Raw genomic sequence first — 18,491 nt, 5'->3', positions numbered from 1 at the left:
ATATATATATATATATATATATATATATATATGCGTGTGCTGTGTTAGTTCTCTACTACTACTTGACAGCCAGTATTGGTGTGTTTACATCCCTGTAATGTAGAGGCTCAGCAAGAGACCAATAGAATAAGTATTGGGCTTAAAAAATAAGTCCTGGAGTTGATTCATTTGCCTAAAAATTCTTCAAATTGCTGCCCCAGCATGGCCACAGCCCAATTGACTGCAGCGAGTAAAAGATAAGATACAGGATTGAGCAGATGGGCATGTGTAATCATAAACCTACCCACAGTCAGTTTGTGATATTGATTCAGGGTCTCCCAAACTTTGGTGACGGACGTATTTGGCAGTTGCTATGGTGACTGAGAAGCAGTTTTCCAAGGATAGCACTGCTTTCCTTTTAAGGAAGAAATATCTAGAAAACCTAGCTTGCCTATTTCTGGAACCTGCCTGCAGCCCTGAATGTTTTGTCTTTCGTAGGATTTCAGTGTGACGTCCTACGAATCTGCAATGTTCCAAGAAGTTGCATTCTACAATGTGTGTGTACAAACACACACACACACACACACACACACACACACATACATATATATATATATATATATACACACACACACATATACATGTGTGTATATATTTGTATACATTCATACATGTATACATATATGCTTACACACCAGCCGAAATTGCAAAGATAATCTGGTACTTGACTGAGGAAAGAAAACTTCGAATGACCTGTCCTTGGTTTCTTTGTATCGTCTATCTGGATGTTTTGTGTTCTTATCCCATTTTTTTGTATTTTATATATATATACACATACACATGTGTGTATGTATTTGTATACATTCATACATGTATACATATATGCTTACACACCAGCCGAAATTGCAAAGATAATCTGGTACTTGACCGAGGAAAGAAAACTTCGAATGACCTGTCCTTGGTTTCTTTGTATCGTCTATCTGGATGTTTTGTTGTCCCATTTTTGTATCACCTAACTGTCCAGATGTTTTGTCTTCTTATCCCATTTTGTATTTTATATATATATACACACACACACATACATACATATATAAACATTTATACAGACAAATCCCTGCCATTGTGTTCAGCTTCAACCTGAAGTCTTCTTGTGTTATGTATCTATCTTGTATCTTAGTTGGAATGGTGGACTTGTGTCTGTGTATCTATTTGGCTGTCAATCTGTCTGCCAATTCAGTTATCTTTAGTCGTAGATCTAAGGTGTCTCTACAAATCTCGAATGCAACCCACACAATACATTAAGAAATCCACACTGGTTGTCAAGCTATGGTAAGAGGACACACAGGACGGGCTTCTTTCAGTTTTCGTCTACCAAATCCATTCGCAATGTTTTGGTCACCCTGAATCTCAAGTGGAAAACATTTTCCACCAAGTTGCCGCGCATATGTGACACGTACGTCCACATTGTATATTGAACCAGCCGAAATTGCGAGGATAATCTGGTTCTTGACTGAAGATAGAAAACTTCGAACGACCCGTCCTTGTTTTCTTTGTATCGTCTATCCGGATGTTTTGTTGTCCCCTTTTTGTATCACCTAGTTGTCCGGATGTTTTGCGTTCTTGTCCCATTTTGTATTTTATATATATAGCCAATAGCGTGGGATTATCAATCCGGGCAAAATACTTCATAAGCTCTCAGTTGGCTCACCAGGCTAACAATATTTAGATCAGTGAAGAACTCCACGTATTCTTATAGCAGGTTCCAAGCTTATGGTTCGTCACAATTCTATATAGTAAATTCGTGGTTGGGCTCCAGACAAACTGGGTTTTACACGGTGATATATATAAGTCAAGGCGGCGAGGTGGTAGAAACGTTAGTATGCCGGGCGAAATGCTTTGTGGTACTTCCGTCTGCCGTTACGTTCTGAGTTCAAATTCCGCCGAGGTTGACTTTGCCTTTCATCCTTTCGAGGTCGATAAATTAAGTACCAGTTACGCACTGGGGTCGATCTAATCGACTTAATCCGTTTGTCTGTCCTTATTTGTCCTCTCTGTGTTTAGCCCCTTGTGGGTAATAAAGAAAAAAATATATATATAAGTCAAGGAATAAGTAATGGTCCTTACATATTTTTCCTATATATATGGTGGACACAATACTGCAGTCGTTGTTTGATATTTCCCTATAAATGCAGTGATTTAATTCATGTCTGTTATTGTTTAACTCCAGGTCAACTCCGATCAGTTTCACCTGCGTATAATTAAAAGCATTCTATCCGCCTTTCCTCTGCCATAGTGTATCGAGGACTACATTATCTGACGATCTTTTTTTTCCAAGATGTTACTATTATTTGAATGCATATGTAGCTGCTATTTCTGCTGTTCCACTAACCACGTAGGCGCTCCCTCTGTTTTTGTTGTTTAGGCCCAGGTTCATACTTGCTCGAATAGACTTAACACCGAAAGCGTTCCAGCTGTGACGATCTCGTCTTTTATCTTTTAAACCTGTATATCCGAGACTGTATTATTGATCGTCATTTCTCCCCATCCCCTCAACCTTGCTTTTTAAACACTAAAATGTGATTCGAGGGAGGATTTAGTTGCTGTTTCTTGTCGCTGTATCTACTACATAAGATGCCATGCGTGTATGAATATGTCTTTGTGTATGTCGCAATTAATCTTGGGAATTCTACGCTTCTTTTTAGACTTAGAAGCAGTCTTCGTTGCATACAGCTGTTTGTATATGCATTGTATGTACGCACGTGTACACGCACATCAAAATCATATATATATAGCCCGTGTGTGTATATATATATGTGTGTGTGTTTATAAATTATATATACACTGAAATGTGATTTTAAGCTTTGGGCCCGATTCCAACTTGTCTGCTTCATAAGAGATGATGTGTTGTAATGAAGACAGTCTTATCAAGAGGATTATTTAATCATTTAAAGATTGCACACACTGTTATGTAGACTTACAACCGTTATATACACTTACACATACACCCATGCTGTTTTATACATACATGCACTTGCTCATTTATTGTAATATATATATATATATATATAGCGAGAGGCCGACAGAGCAGTCACTCAATCTATTTAACACATTGTGTTAATTAGAGTTCATTAAATTTTTGCATTTGTTAAATATTGTGTGAATTTCCACACGCCAGAAGAGAGTGTGTATACAGACACTCTCACACCCCTTACCCTCTCCCCTTTTCTCTCTTTCTATCTATCTATCTATCTATCTATCTATCTAACTGTCTATCTATCTATCTAACTGCTATCTATCTATCTGTCTTCTATCTATCTATCTATCTATCTATCTATCTATCTATCTACTATCTATCTATCTACATCTGTCTGTCTGTCTATCTATCTATCTACATCTGTCTGTCTATCTATCTATCTCTATCTATCTGTCTGTCTGTCTACTATCATCTATCTATCTATCTATCTATCTATCTATCTATACTGTCTATCTATCTATCTGTCGGTCTTCTATCTATCTATCTATCTACTGTCTTCTATCTATCTGTCAGTATCTGTCTATCTATCTATATCTATCTATCTAACTCTATCATGTCTATCTATCTATCTATCTATCTATCTACATCTGTCTGTCTGTCTATCTATCTATCTACATCTGTCTGTCTATCTATCTATCTATCTATCTATCTATCTATCTATCTGTCTATCTATCTATCTATCTATCTATCTATCTATCTATCTATCTATCTAACTGTCTATCTGTCTGTCTGTCTATCTATCTATCTATCTATCTATCTATCTATCTAACTGTCTATCTATCTATCTGTCTGTCTGTCTATCTATCTATCTATCTATCTATCTATCTATCTTTCTATCTACATCTGTCTGTCTGTCTATCTATCTATCTACATCTGTCTGTCTATCTATCTATCTATCTGTCTATCTATCTATCTATCTATCTGTCTGTCTGTCTGTCTGTCTGTCTGTCTATCTATCTATCTACCTACATACATACATACATATACGTACAATAAATACACAGCTATTTTGGTAAATGCAGTATACATAGGTGTTATGTATATGTGTATGTATATTGTTTATATCTGTCTATATATTCATGTGTGTATATGTATGTACACCCTTAAAACTAGGAACTTTTCAGCGCTCCCACGTATATATAAACTATTCTGCTCTACGCGATGCATATATGCATGTGTATGTATATGCGTTTATATATTATTCGGTTGTAATGTTATATAAGTGACGGATCTTTTCGGTTTGAACGGCAGTTTTTTAAAATAATTTCCACGTAACTAAACACACACACACATATATATGAAAACACTCAACAGTATGTACAAGTATGTATATATTTCGTTAATGTGTGTATGTGCGCGAGAGGACAATGGATTTAGAAAAGCGTGCAAAACCTCAAGAGGCTTCTACAGTTTTTGTGTGGGGCAAAGCATCTCAAAGGTTTATTTCAACTATACATATTGGTAAATAGCACATACACACACACAATATGTACACGTGTGTGTGTATTACAGGCGCAGGAGTGGCTGTGTGGTAAGAAGCTTGCTCACCAACCACATGCTTCCGGGTTCAGTCCCACTCCATGGGACCTTGAGCAAGTGTCTGCTACTAAGGCTTCGGACCGACCAAAGCCTTGTCAGTGGATTTGGTAGAGGAAACTAAAAGAAGCCCGTCGCATAATGTGTGTGTGTATTTGTGTGTTTCTGTCCCGATAATCTAGCGGTTCGGCAAAAGAGACCCAATAGAATAAGTACTAGGCTTACAAAGAATAAGTCTTGGGGTCGATTTGTTCGACTAAAGGCGGTACTCCAGCATGGCCACAGTCAAATGACTGAAACAAGTAAAAGAATATGTGTGCGCGTGTATACTGTTATTATAGTATATACATGTTTATGAGTATATTTAGTTATTCATATATACCCTCGTCTATTATACCAGACGTGGTTCCCAACCCCTTTATTTAAATGAGTTTTCAGATGGACCCCTTTTAATATGTTTATCCTTATATATAGATATATGAAATTTTGGATTTAGTTCACTGATCCCTAGTACTGCCTTTGCGGACCCTGTATTGGGAACCACAGGACTAGACGTTTGTTGTCTGTATATTTTCTATGGAAGACTGTCAGGCTGTCTTGGTCGGGGAAAAACAATTATTTTGGGTCTTTTTTTAATTCACAACATATGTCTTTCTTCCATTTTAGAATAACATCTTAACATGATAATGACGATGATGATGATGTTCTTAGCGACTGTTTCCACAAAACTAAAATACCTTCTAACGTTATATATATATTTATTTTATAGAAGGAGCTTCTACAGGACTAGTACTGTTTCATTCAAATGAAATCATCAGGAAGCTTCCTGATGATTTCATTTGAATGAAACAGTACTAGTCCTGTAGAAGCTCCTTCTATAAAATAAATTAATTTACTCTGCTATGTATTGAGTACCTTATTTACTGTGGTTAACCCCGACTCAACCCGGGACCTACATTATATATATATATATATATATATATATATATATATCATATATATATACATACATATACATACATAATACATACTACACACATATTCACACATAAATATATATACACATATATATATATACACACACATATATACATACACACACACACACATATATATACACACACACATATATACACACACACACACATATATACATACACACACACACACACACACATATATACATACACATATATACAGTTTGAAAAGTGGAATACCCGAAACTCGTCCCAAGAGTCACTTAGGATCTTTTCGGTTTGAACGGCAGTTTTTCATCGCCTATATATATTCATACTATGTATGTAGATGTATATATATATATATATATATATATATATATAATGTTAACAATTGGGGTAAAATTAATTAATTATTAATCAGTTCCAAGTGTTCAGTATGTAAAGGGACCATTATAGGCGAATTCAAAATATTACATTATATATAAGGGCTTAGTAAAATAAATTACTTTGCCACATACTGAATCATTAGAAATAGCAGCTAAAGAAATTTCTTCAGCTATTTCTATACTTAAGATCTCTCTCTTCTTTAAGTATAGAAATAGCTAAATTTCTTAGCTGCTATTTCTAATGAGTTCAGTATGTGGCAAAGTAATTTATTTACTCCTTATATATATATAATATATATATATATATATATATATACATACATATACATACATACATACATACATACATACACACATATTCACACATAAATATATATACACACACATATATATATATAATTACACACACACACCAAAATATATATACACACACATATATACACACACACACACATATATACACACACACACACAACACACATATATACATACACATATATACAGTTTGAAAAGTGGAATACCCGAAACTCGTCCCAAGAGTCACTTAGGATATTTTCGGTTGAACGGCAGTTTTTCATCGCCTATTACTATTCGTTATATAGAGTCGTATTCATTGTATCGCCTAATGATGTATAGTATGATATATATATATAATATATCTATATATAATTCAACAATTGCGGTAAAATTAATTAATTATAATCAGTTTCACCAGTGTTCAGTATGTAAGGGGACCATTATAGGCGAATCAAAAATATTACATTATATATAAGGGCTTAGTAAAATAAATACTTTGCATACTGAACTATTAGAAATAGCAGCTAAAGAAATTTCTTCAGCTAGTCTACTACTTAAAGAAGATCTCTCTCTTCTTTAAGTATTAGAAAAGCTGAAGAAATTTCTTTAGCTTGCTATTTCTAATGAGTTCAGTATGTGGCAAAGTAATTTATTTTAAAGCCCTTATAATAATATATATATATATTCATATATTATATATATATATATATCACGTGCATACGTATGCATATACATACATACAATTTATAATTCTTCTTTCGCATTTCCCTTTCAAATCCTTCTCTTTCCGCTCCTCACTCTCTCTCCCTCTTTCATCCTTTCACCTCTATCTCTCTTCCTCCTACTTCGTTGTATTTCCGTCCTCCCCCTCTCACTATAATCTTAATGTCTTATCTACACGTAGAACTGATAGCTTTTGCTTATTCCCTTTTTTTTTGTATACTTATGTTGGTAGAGGTGGTGGATTTGTGTTGTTAATCACTGGGTGGCGGCTGCTGCTGTGGTTGGGCGAAGATTTGGCTGCTATTTCTTGCGGGTCGTTGAGTGACCGCATAGATCAGGCAGGGACAACCTTTTTCGAGAAACGGGTCGCATGAGACATTGCTCCTCATTAGGCTCGTGGCACTACTTTAAAAAAAATGTCATGGTTATCCTTCATTAGGCATGCCGTTCAAAACGCCCTGCGGGCCGCAGGTTGCTCGTGGCTGACGTAGAGTCTCACTCATTGTTGTTGGTGGTGTGGAAATTACTTTGTTAATTGTTAGGGAAGGAGCTGCCAACCATGAGGTGGTGGTGGTATTGTGTCTGGTTGGTAGGGAAATGGTAGTAGCAGTTGTGTTTGTTTTCCTTTTGTTGGTAGGGTTGCATGCAGGCGTGGATGTGTGGTAAGAAGCCTGCTTCTCAATCACGTGGTTCTGGGTTCAGTCCCTCCGCATGGCACTTTGGGCTCTCAGGCCGACCAAAGCCTTGTGAGTGGATTTGGTAGATGGAAACTGAAACAATCCCGTCGTATATGTACCCCTGACTAGCTCCCATGCCAGTGGCACGTAAAAATCACCCACCACACCCTTGGAATGGTTGACGTTAGGAAGGGCATCCAGCTGTAGAAACATTGCTAGATTAGATTGAAGCCAGGTGCGACCTCCTGGCTTGCCAGTTCCCAGTGAAACAGTCCAACCAATGCCAGTATGGGAAACTGACATTAAACGATGATGATGAATATATATATATATGTTCCTACCCTGCAGTCATTTCTTCGGATACAATGCTACACTGGGTTCAAAACAGCATCATCATAGCTTATAAGACACATTTTTTTACCCAAAAATGGCTTAAAAATCCCCCTGCATGCAATGCAGGCTCAAAACTCACCTACAGTATGTGCTGCCATCTGTTGGTGAACAATCGCCTACTTTATGTTTATATCGAATGTGGATGCAATAAATTGCTTATAACTACTGGTAATAACTTAGTCATTCAGGGAAGTGGAGGAATTTAAGCATTATTCTAGTGGTAATTTATTTTACAAAAGTATAGCCTAAGGTAGGGTGTGTCCAATGCACTCATGTGTCTTATAGGCCATCAAATATGGTAATTTCACTGAGGAAGACTTATAACTCTGAAACATGGTGAGAGTTATCACTTACTGCTAAGAGATTCTCTCCCTTCTGCATTTTATATTTAAGTAAAATATCAGCCTTGTTTCCTTTGCCTTATTTTCACTTGGAATTAGTGATTGGGTGATACTCTTTACTCTTTTATGTGTTTCAGTCATTTGACTGCGGCCATGCTGGAGCACCGCCTTTTAGTCGAGCAAATCGACCCCGAGACTTATTCTTTGTAAGCCCAGTACTTATTCTATCGGTCTCTTTTGCCGAACCGCTAAGTGACGGGAACGTAAACACACTAGCATCGGTTGTCAAGCAATGCTGGGGGGGGGGGACAAACACATACATATATATACATATATACGACAGGCTTCTTTCAGTTTCCGTCTACCAAATCCACTCACAAGGCATTGGTCGGCCCGGGGCTATAGCAGAAGACACTTGCCCAAGATGCCACGCAGTGGGACTGAACCCGGAACCATGTGGTTGGTAAGTAAGCTACTTACCACACAGCCACTTCTGCACCTATGATGTCAATTTTCGTTAACTAATTATTCTTATTCTTGGCTTAATACATCAGATGTGCTGGCAACTGTTTTGTGACTGTGTGATAAGAAGCTTGCTTCCCAACCACATGGTTCCAGGTTCAGTCCCACTGTGTGGTGCTTTGGGCATCTTCTATTATAACCTCAGTCTGACCAAAGCCTTGAGAGTGTATTTGGTAGACGGAAACTGAAAGAGGCCCATCACATATATATATACGTATATGTATGTATGTATGTATGTATGTATTTGTGTGTTTGTGTTTGACCCCCACACCATCGCTTGACAACCGATGTTGGTGTGTTTATATCCCTGTAACTTAGTGGTTGGCAAAAAGAGATTGATAGAATAAGTAGTTGGCTTACAAAGAATATGTCCTGGGGTTGATTTGTTCGACTAAAGGCGATGCTGCAGCATGGCCACAGTCAAATGACTGAAACAAATAAAAGAATACATCACACACACACACACACACCACACACACACACACATATAAAGCAGTGGAGTACAAAGATAAGTACTTGTGCATGCATAAGAAAATAAGTATGTAATCCTAGCAGTTAGGTTAATGAAATACGTGTATGTTACTTAAAGCATAAAATACCATTTATGTTTTCTTTATTTCATAAGTACTGTTACAGGGTTCATATTCCACAGTCTGAGACCACATGGTCGGGAAGCAAACTTCTTAACCACAAAGCCAGCCCTGCATCCATAGTCAAGCTTTTTCCTTTAGGCATGTGTGCGAGTGTCACCCAGTCCACGATGTAAAATAGTTGGTGTTGGGAAGGGCTCGATGAAGTCCTTGGATATATCGGATCCTATCAAACTGTCCGACCCATGCCAGCATGGAACACGGATGTAAAATGAGGTTGATGATGGTGATGATATATACGTGATTTTGCTTCATGTTGGATGAATGGGAAAGGAGTGCTCAGGATATGGTCTTTGATTAAAACCAACACTGAAAGTTTGTCTCATGACTCCAGTCAGTGGCTCAAAGCTGGAGTCCTGAGACAGACTCTCATCTTGAGTTTCAAAACAAGCAAAAATGTGTGGATGTGTTTTTTTATGTTAGCAGAAAAGTCTCTCTCCTGGTGGAACTTTAGTCTAACTCATGCTTATACATAGATATACTGATGTGTTCATATCATTGCTATTATGCAAAAGTGTCGTAAGTCCAAAACGTTGCTTTTTCAGGAAACGTAAAGAATAGTTTCACCTTTCCATAGCAAAACCATTGTACTACACTTCGACAATTTTTGATATCTTGGCATCTGAAGCAGCTGGAGATACGATAGTTTGACCAAAAGAACTGGCTATTGCAAGCAAAAATATATAATGAAAAAAATACATTTGACCAAATTTGGACATCCACATATTCTTTTATTTGTTTGTCATTTGACAGCGGCCATACTGGAGTACTATATATATATATATATATATATATATATATATATATATATACGATGATGATGATGATGACACATATTTGTGTGTGTAAATATATATATATTTATATATGTAAATATACACACACACACAATGGGCTTTCAGTTTCCATCAATCAAATTCACTCACGAAGCTTTGGTTGGCCCGAAGCTATAATAGAAGACACTTGTCCAAGGTGCCATGCAGTGGGACTTAACCCAGAACCGAGATTGGGAAGCAAACATCTTACCACACAGCCACTCCTGTGCATGTATATTTCTATTTAACCATTGTCCCTCCTTGTTGACTTTGATTAGACAGTTTGACAGCATCCAACAAGTCAGGGAACTGCATCATGCTCCAATGTCCCTTTCGGCTAGGTCTCTAAGCCAGGATGCCCTTCATGATAGCAACCACTTTTTTTAGAGTATACTGGGTGCATTTTTCATGTCGCACCAGCATCAGTGATGTCACCTGGCAACTTGCATTTAAGGCCCCTGGAAAAAATGGGAGAGAGTGAGTGTGATGATTACGGGCAAGATGATGTGAGAAACAAATTTGTAGCTGTGAGGGGTTGTGGGGGTGGGGGTGAGAAAGTAGAGGTTATTAGAGGAGGGTGTATGAAAGGGACAGGGGGAAGAGATTAGTGTCAAGGGTTAGAGAGAGAGAAAGAAAGAGACAGTGGTAAGAATGATGAGACGGGGTGCATAGAGAGGGATCCAGGAATGTCCCATACAGAGGCAGTGATAAGCGACCAAGATCTTTGGCGATATACAACACTAGAGAAAACCTGTCAAGCCAAGTGAGATCGTAGTTGTGACCAGTGCCAGTGTTATGCAACTGGCACCTGTGCCAGTGGCACATAAAAAGCACTTGCTGCACTGTTGGGGTGGTTGGTGTTAGGAAGGGCATCCAGCCATAGAGACCATGCCAAATCAGATTGGGTCCTAATGCTGCTCCCTAGCTTACCAGTTTTCAGTGAAACCGTCCAACTCATGCCAGCATGGAAAATAGACTTTAAAAGATGCATGTATGTATTTGTGTGCTCGGTTGGTAGTAAGGAAATGTACAGTCTCTTTCAATGTATCTTTTTTTTTTTTTACATGGATGATTGTATATGTAATACACATCCAATGTAGGCGCAGGTGTGGCTGTGTGGTAAGTAGCTTGCTAACCAACCACATGGTTCCGGGTTCAGTCCCACTGCGTGGCACCTTGGGCAAGTGTCTTCTGCTATAGCCCCGGGCCGACCAATGCCCTGTGAGTGGATTTGTTAGACGGAAACTGAAAGAAGCCTGTCGTATATATGTATATATATATAATATATATATATAATATATATATATAATATATATATGTGTGTGTGTGTGTGTATGTCTGTGTTTGTCCCCCTAGCATTGCTTGACAACCGATGCTGGTGTGTTTACGTCCCCGTCACTTAGCGGTTCGGCAAAAGAGACCGATAGAATAAGTACTGGGCTTACAAAAAGAATAAGTCCCGGGGTCGATTTGCTCGACTAAAGGCAGGCGGTGCTCCAGCATGGCCGCAGTCAAATGACTGAAGCAAGTAAAAGAGTAAAAGAATGTAAGTTTGTGTGTCACCACCTCTTCTCCTGCTTTGCTTCTGTTCTTGTACCATCATGGTCATTCTTGCCTCCTTACAGTACTTTAAGCTGTGATTGCGACTATAATATTCTCTGTGTTTGATGTATTGTCGTCCCTCACCACTTCCCTGTCTCCCCCTCTATACTACACCTATCACTTTCACTCTATCCTATTTAGTGACTCTCCTTCTTCTCTCTTCTTCTCTTCAGTGAATCATTCCCTCATCTTGAGTTTTCACCCCAGTTTCTCCACTCTTGGCTGAGGCACTCAAGCAACAGAACATTCCACTCTACAGTCCGTATGATAAATACTATCTTCAACAACAATCCATATAACAAACTCTACCAATTTCCCCATCTTTATATTGATTGATTGATTGATTGATCTTTCCATGACGTGGAAACCATCGATATTTTCTTCTTTTCCACTTCCTTCCCCTAAGGTCTTCTAATAAAACCATAATCTGTTCTTCAGAACCCATGATAAAAGATTTCTCTGGCTCAACAAACCAGTTAAGATTTTGGCAGCTGAGCAAACCAGTTACTAAAAATTTTGGCAGCTCACCACTCTGTATGCGTGAGATATATATGTATGTCTATATGTATAAGTAAAGGTATATCTGTATATGTGTGTGTATATGTACATATATGTGTGTATTTGTGTGAATATATGGGTATGTTGTTATGTCTGATACACCACCACCTTTCTACACTCCTTGTAAGTATTGATGTGTGATTGATTGTCTATATCTTTGATTGGGGGTGTGTGTATGTGTCTCTCTGTATGTCTGGTTGTGTATGAACACAGGTTGGTCAGCGATTCACTGGACACTGTTGTCGAACATAATCAGCCCAATGTTGCAACATCATCTTGATAATAACGGTTGGTTTGGTCTCTGCGTTGTATGTGGAACAGTATTTATAGTTCTTATATAGTACAACCCTAGGTCAGATGCTACTAAGTGTACCTATGATCGAAGATGTCTTAGTCATGACCATCCAGCCTTATTTTTCTTTGATTTATATTTTGAAATATATATGTCTTTACTACCCACAAGGGGCTAAACATAGAGGGGACAGACAAGGACAGACAAAGGGATTAAGTCGATTACATCGACCCAGTGCGTAACTGATACTTTATTTATCGACCCCCGGAAGGATGAAAAGCAAAGTCAACCTCGGCGGAATTTGAACTCAGAACGTAACGACAGACGAAATACCACTAAGCATTTCACCCGGCGCGAAATATAGTAGGGGGCATCACTTGAGGTGATGCAGCTGAAGTTTCTATCAGGTCAGATTACCCTCTTGAGGCTCCCTTGTGTTGTGGAGGTTGGGGACAGAAGAAGTGAAGGCTGTGTATATGAAGGGGTGCTGAAAAGTTCTTAGCTTTGGCTAAATGAAAATACAGGAGGATCAGTTAAGATTTCCTTCAACATACTCCCCTCTCAGATCCGCATACTTATTGCAGTGGTCTTTCAGTTTTTGCTAAGCCCTGTAAAAAGAACTCAGTAGGTTGGGCCTCCTACCAGGCATTTTGCAAAAAGCCTTGAAGCCAGGAACTTTTCAGCAGCCCCTCATACCTAGAATGGTAGGAAGATATGTAGGTAGATGTTCTTTAGCACCATAATGTGTTTGTGTGTTTATAGAATTTAATTCTTCAGTTTTCTTCTTTTCGTTCTTTAGATTTTCTTGTTTATCCGCTTCTGATAGTTTTGCCTCTTCAACCACCATCTTCAATTCTTCCTTCCCCGTTAAACATTATTTCCATATAAATTGGTCTCAAATTTTGACACAAGGCCAGCAATTTCAGGGAAGCAAGGCAAGTCGATTACATTGACCCCAGTATGCAACTGGTACTTATTTTATCAACTCTGAAAGGATGAAACGCTAAATAGGCGCAGGAGTGGCTGTGTGGTAAGTAGCTTGCTAAACAACCACATGGTTCCGGGTTCAGTCCCACTGCATGGCATCTTGGGCAAGTGTCTTCTGCTATAGCCCCGGGCCGACCAATGCCTTGTGAGTGGATTTGGTAGACAGAAACTGAAAGAAGCCTGTCGTATATATGTATATATATATATGTGTCTGTGTTTGTCCCCCTAGCATTGCTTGACAACCGATGCTGGTGTGTTTACGTCCCCGTCACTTAGTGGTTCGGCAAAAGAGACTAATAGAATAAGTACTGGGCTTACAAAGAATAAGTCCCGGGGTCGATTTGCTCGACTAAAGGCGGTGCTCCAGCATGGCCGCAGTCAAATGACTGAAACAAGTAAAAGAGTAAAGAGTAAATCAACCTCAACAGAATTTGAACTCAGAATGTAAAGACGGGCGAAATGTCGCTAAGTGTTTTGCTCAGCATGCCAAAGGTTCTGTCAGTACGCTGCCTTATGCTTCCATATAAATTAACTGAATGCATTTATATGTGACTGACACCTTTGGCATCTCAAGGGGACAGTAACAGGGAACCAAGACATTTGGTGATAGGCTGTGCTTGAGAAGACTCGTTGAGCCAAGGGAAATTGTTGTGGCTGATACTGGTGTCACGTGACTGGCACCCTGCTGGGGGCACATAAAAAGTACCGATTACACTCTTGGAGTGGTTGGCATTAGGAAGGGCATCCAGCCATAGAAACCTTGCCAAATCAGATTGGAACCTAGTGTGGCTCTCCAGCTTACCAGTTTTCAGTAAAACCATCTAACCCATGCCAGCATGGAAAATGGACGTTAAATGATAATGTTGATGAAAAAAAAAAAGAGTACATGCAAAAACATGTCTGGCCATGGGGAATTATTACCTTGCTTGGAGACAAGTCAAGGAAGAGGAGGGGCTACAAGACTGCCTTGATGGCATACACACACACACACACACATCAGGCTTCTCATCAGGATTTATAACATCTAGAAGCCCATTCAATTACATTGGACAGAGACATACACCATAAAGTTGAGGACTGACCAAAGCTAATAGAGGATGGACATTCCTAACATGACAGTGAAAAATGTCAAGTTGTGGCTGCTGAAACTGTATATTTATATATATAGATACCATCATCATCATCATTGTTTAACATCCATCTTCCATGCATGAGTAGGATGGTTGACAAGAGCTGGCCAGAAAATCTACCCAAGGCTACTGTGTCTGTTTTGGCAGGGGTTTTACAGCTGGATGCCTTTCCTAACACCAACCACTCCACAAGTCTTCCCCTACTTCTCTTCACTTTCAGTCAAGCTACCAAAGCTGCTCAGGACATTTGTACTGTATATAGGGAAGGTGCTATTACTGAAGTGGTTTTCATGCTTCTAGGAAAGGACATTTGACCTCACAGGCTCTCCACATTCCAGTCAGTTTGTTCAATTCAGTGCAGATTGATTGAATGAGCTCATCCACAAGAATTTGCATCAGTGCAAATCCCACTCGGGAATTGGTCCAGCAGAATCTATTGGCTGTCACCTTCACTTGATGGGTAAAGTCACAAAACTCTGTGCATGTGTGCCACATACTCTGAACAGAAGAGTCAAACTCCAGCACTCTTCTATCCACTTGTTTGCTTGCTTGACACCAGAGCTACTTAGGGACACAACACAGATTTCTTTACTGCAGTATCACCAATGATAAGAAAATGGTGTCTTTATGTCAGAATGAAGCAGAGGAAAGAATGGTTAGGTCCTGACAAGCGAGCAACAGCTTGAGCCAAGCCAGAGTTGCAATGATGCAAGACAATGATCTGTGTTTGATAGAATTAGGAAGGGCTAATCTACTAGAAAATTCTATAAAACAACCATACAATTAATGCTGAGATTCATGTTAAAAAAATGCAAAGCTCAACATGGCAATCCAGCTGAAATGACTTGACATGGCAATGCTTGTCCCCATGTTGATAATTTTACCAAAAAATGCTATTCAAGAGCTTAGATGGAAAGTTCGACTGCATGCAGTATTCTTTTGATAAAGCTTCTTCAGATTGTTAGTTTTTTTTGGTCACTCTTGAACAGTCTATGAGGCATTTTGTCCAACAATGACATGGAGCTAAAAAATGTGGCTTGATGAATTTTTTGAGTCAAGACCCGATGATTTCTATCATCAAAGAATGTGGGCAAAACAGTGAAGGAGAATACATTATTGACTGATTTATTAAGATTGTTGATTAAAAATAAGGATTAAAATAAATGGGGAAAAAATGAATAAATTCATCTGACAATCAAATATATCCATATATATATATATATATATATATATATATATATATATATATATATATATATATATATAGCAGTTCTTTGCTTAACCCTTTTATTAGTATTACTTAAGTTTACCGTGAAATGGTCCTTTTTTCATACCGAATTCTACTTGGTGAAATTATCGATTACTTCTTAATTGATTAATTTTACCCTTTGTTATTATTGATATATATATATATATATATCCCCTTCTCCTCCTCATTGTTTTACCTTTTACGTTCCATGCTGGCAAGGATAGGATGGTTCAACTGGATTCAATAAGTCAGGAAACCATGTCTTGCTCCAATGTCTCATTTTGTCATAGTTTCTACAGCTGACACCCATCACTTTACAGAGTGTACTGGGTGTATATTTATCATAGCACCAGCACAATGAAGGTTGCCTTTCCATCAGCAAGATTAAAAAGCTCTCTCAAGCCTTGCATTGTTACTGAACACTGGGTGTTTTCTGCAACACCAGCACTGATGGGGTCACCTTGTATAGCTTGGAACCTATGATGGAAAGGAACAGATTTACTGTGAAAGATTGTATCATCATAATCATCATTTTAGCATCTACTTTACCATGATCACATAGGTTAGACAACCTATGTGTATATATATATATACTTACATGTCATGTGTGAAGGTGCATGGCTCAGTGGTTAGATGTAGTGAGTTTGATTCCCAGACCAGGCTGTGTGTTGTGTTCTTGAGCAAGACACTTTATTTCACGTTGCACCAGTTTACTCAGCTGTAGAAATGAGTTGCAATGTCACTGGTGCCAAGCTGTATTGGCCCCTTTGCCTTTCCCTTGGATAACATCAGTTGTGTGGAGAGGGGACAACCTTACCTGGACTTGTACTTCAGAGGGGAATTTTCTTGGTGCAATCCCAAAGGCATTCATGACAAAAGGGGTCTTTTTTTTTTAAACATGTCACGTGATTGACCAGACTACCAGATCTTGTGCATCCCTGGTGACAATGTGCTTTGCATTGTTTTAACTTTTGAATGATGCCACACCTTGCTAGCTAGGCAGGCTTGCTAACATTCTCTCTGATCGGAAGATTAGTCCATTGCAGAGTTATTCATTTACACTAGAGTGAACTGCAGCAAAGTGAAATGAAGTGTTTTGCTCAAGGACATATGTTTGTTTTAGTTTTCTCTTTTTATTTTTTTCATCTGCTTTTTGATACTGGTGTGGATTGGATTAAGACATTGGGGTAGTATTTTACAGCTGGATGCCCTTCATGTCACCAACCCTTACCTGTTCTTTGACAGCACATCTATAGAACCTATTGTATTATTTAGAGCAGGGGTTCTCAACTTGGGTCCATATGGCCCCTGGGGGGTCCACATAAGATTTTTGGGTGTCCATGCAACAAAATAGTAAATAGGGGCTCCACAGTAATATTTTAAGGGCCCCTTAAAAAATTGTCCTTTAGATGTATGTATTAGCATGCATTGCAAGAAACAACTGCGAGGTTTCTCTCTCTAACATATTACATGGTTCAACCTCACACAAGTGAACATCATCATCATCATCGTTTAACGTCCGTTTTCCGCGCTAGCATGGGTTGGATGGTTCGACCGGGGTCTGGGAAGCCGGGGGCTGCACCAGGCTCCAGTCTGATCTGGCAGAGTTTCTACAGCTGGATGCCCTTCCTAACACCAACCACTCCACGAGTGTAGTGAGTGCTTTTTACGTGCCACCTGCACAGGTGCCAGGGGGGTCCGACATCGGCCACGATCGGTTGGTGCTTTTAACGTGCCACCGGCACAGAAGCCAGCCAAGGCGACGCTGGCATCGGCCATGTTCGGATGGTGCTTTTTATGTGCCACCAGCACGGAAGCCAGCCAAGGCGGCGCTGGCATCGGCCACGTTCGGATGGTGCTTTTTATGTGCCACCGGCACTGGAGCCAGTCGAGGCAGCGCTGGCTATGGAAAACAAAATAGGAATTTTGAAAGAAGCTTTTATAAAACTAGTTTTTAAACATCAAATTGGTTATGACAGGGTCCACCAGAATCAAATAGTAATCGAAGGGGTCCATGGATAAAACATGGCTGATAACCCCTGATTTAGAGGGAATGTAAATGTGGAGCTCATCACATCACTATTTCGCTCAGCCTTCATCTGAGTGAAACTGTGATGTGATGAGTTTCATATTGTTTCTTTTTCCTGGTTTCACTCACAAGGCATGAGCGAGTCACAGGGTTTAGCTCAAGGTACCATGGGTGCAGAGCAGAACCTGAAACCATGGGATTAGGGGGCAAGCTTTGTATTCATTAATCTTAAATATTTGCGTGTAGATTCTTTTACGTCTTTCAGTCATTTGATTGTGGCCATGCTGGAGCACTGCCTTTAGTCGAATAAATTGACCCCCCCGGACTTATTC

The 18,491-nt window shown here is 39.0% G+C and overlaps 1 protein-coding gene and 1 long non-coding RNA gene across 5 annotated transcripts in view; both read left to right on the top strand.

The window, feature by feature from the left end:
• Positions 1 to 18,491, top strand: part of LOC115223900 (ubiquitin-conjugating enzyme E2 H) — a 138,338-nt gene that overhangs the window by 14,563 nt on the left and 105,284 nt on the right. The gene's annotated exons all lie outside the window — the stretch shown is intronic.
• Positions 975 to 18,444, top strand: LOC118767760. The gene is made up of 4 exons (XR_005003671.1): positions 975 to 1,005; positions 15,965 to 15,979; positions 16,855 to 16,860; positions 18,052 to 18,444. It is a non-coding gene; the product is annotated as an uncharacterized LOC118767760 (long non-coding RNA).

Source organism: Octopus sinensis, linkage group LG24, assembly GCF_006345805.1.
Source record: "Octopus sinensis linkage group LG24, ASM634580v1, whole genome shotgun sequence".
Lineage (NCBI taxonomy): Eukaryota > Metazoa > Mollusca > Cephalopoda > Octopoda > Octopodidae > Octopus > Octopus sinensis.
Note: the sequence above shows the minus strand (reverse complement) of the source record. Positions and strands in the feature narration are given on the sequence as shown.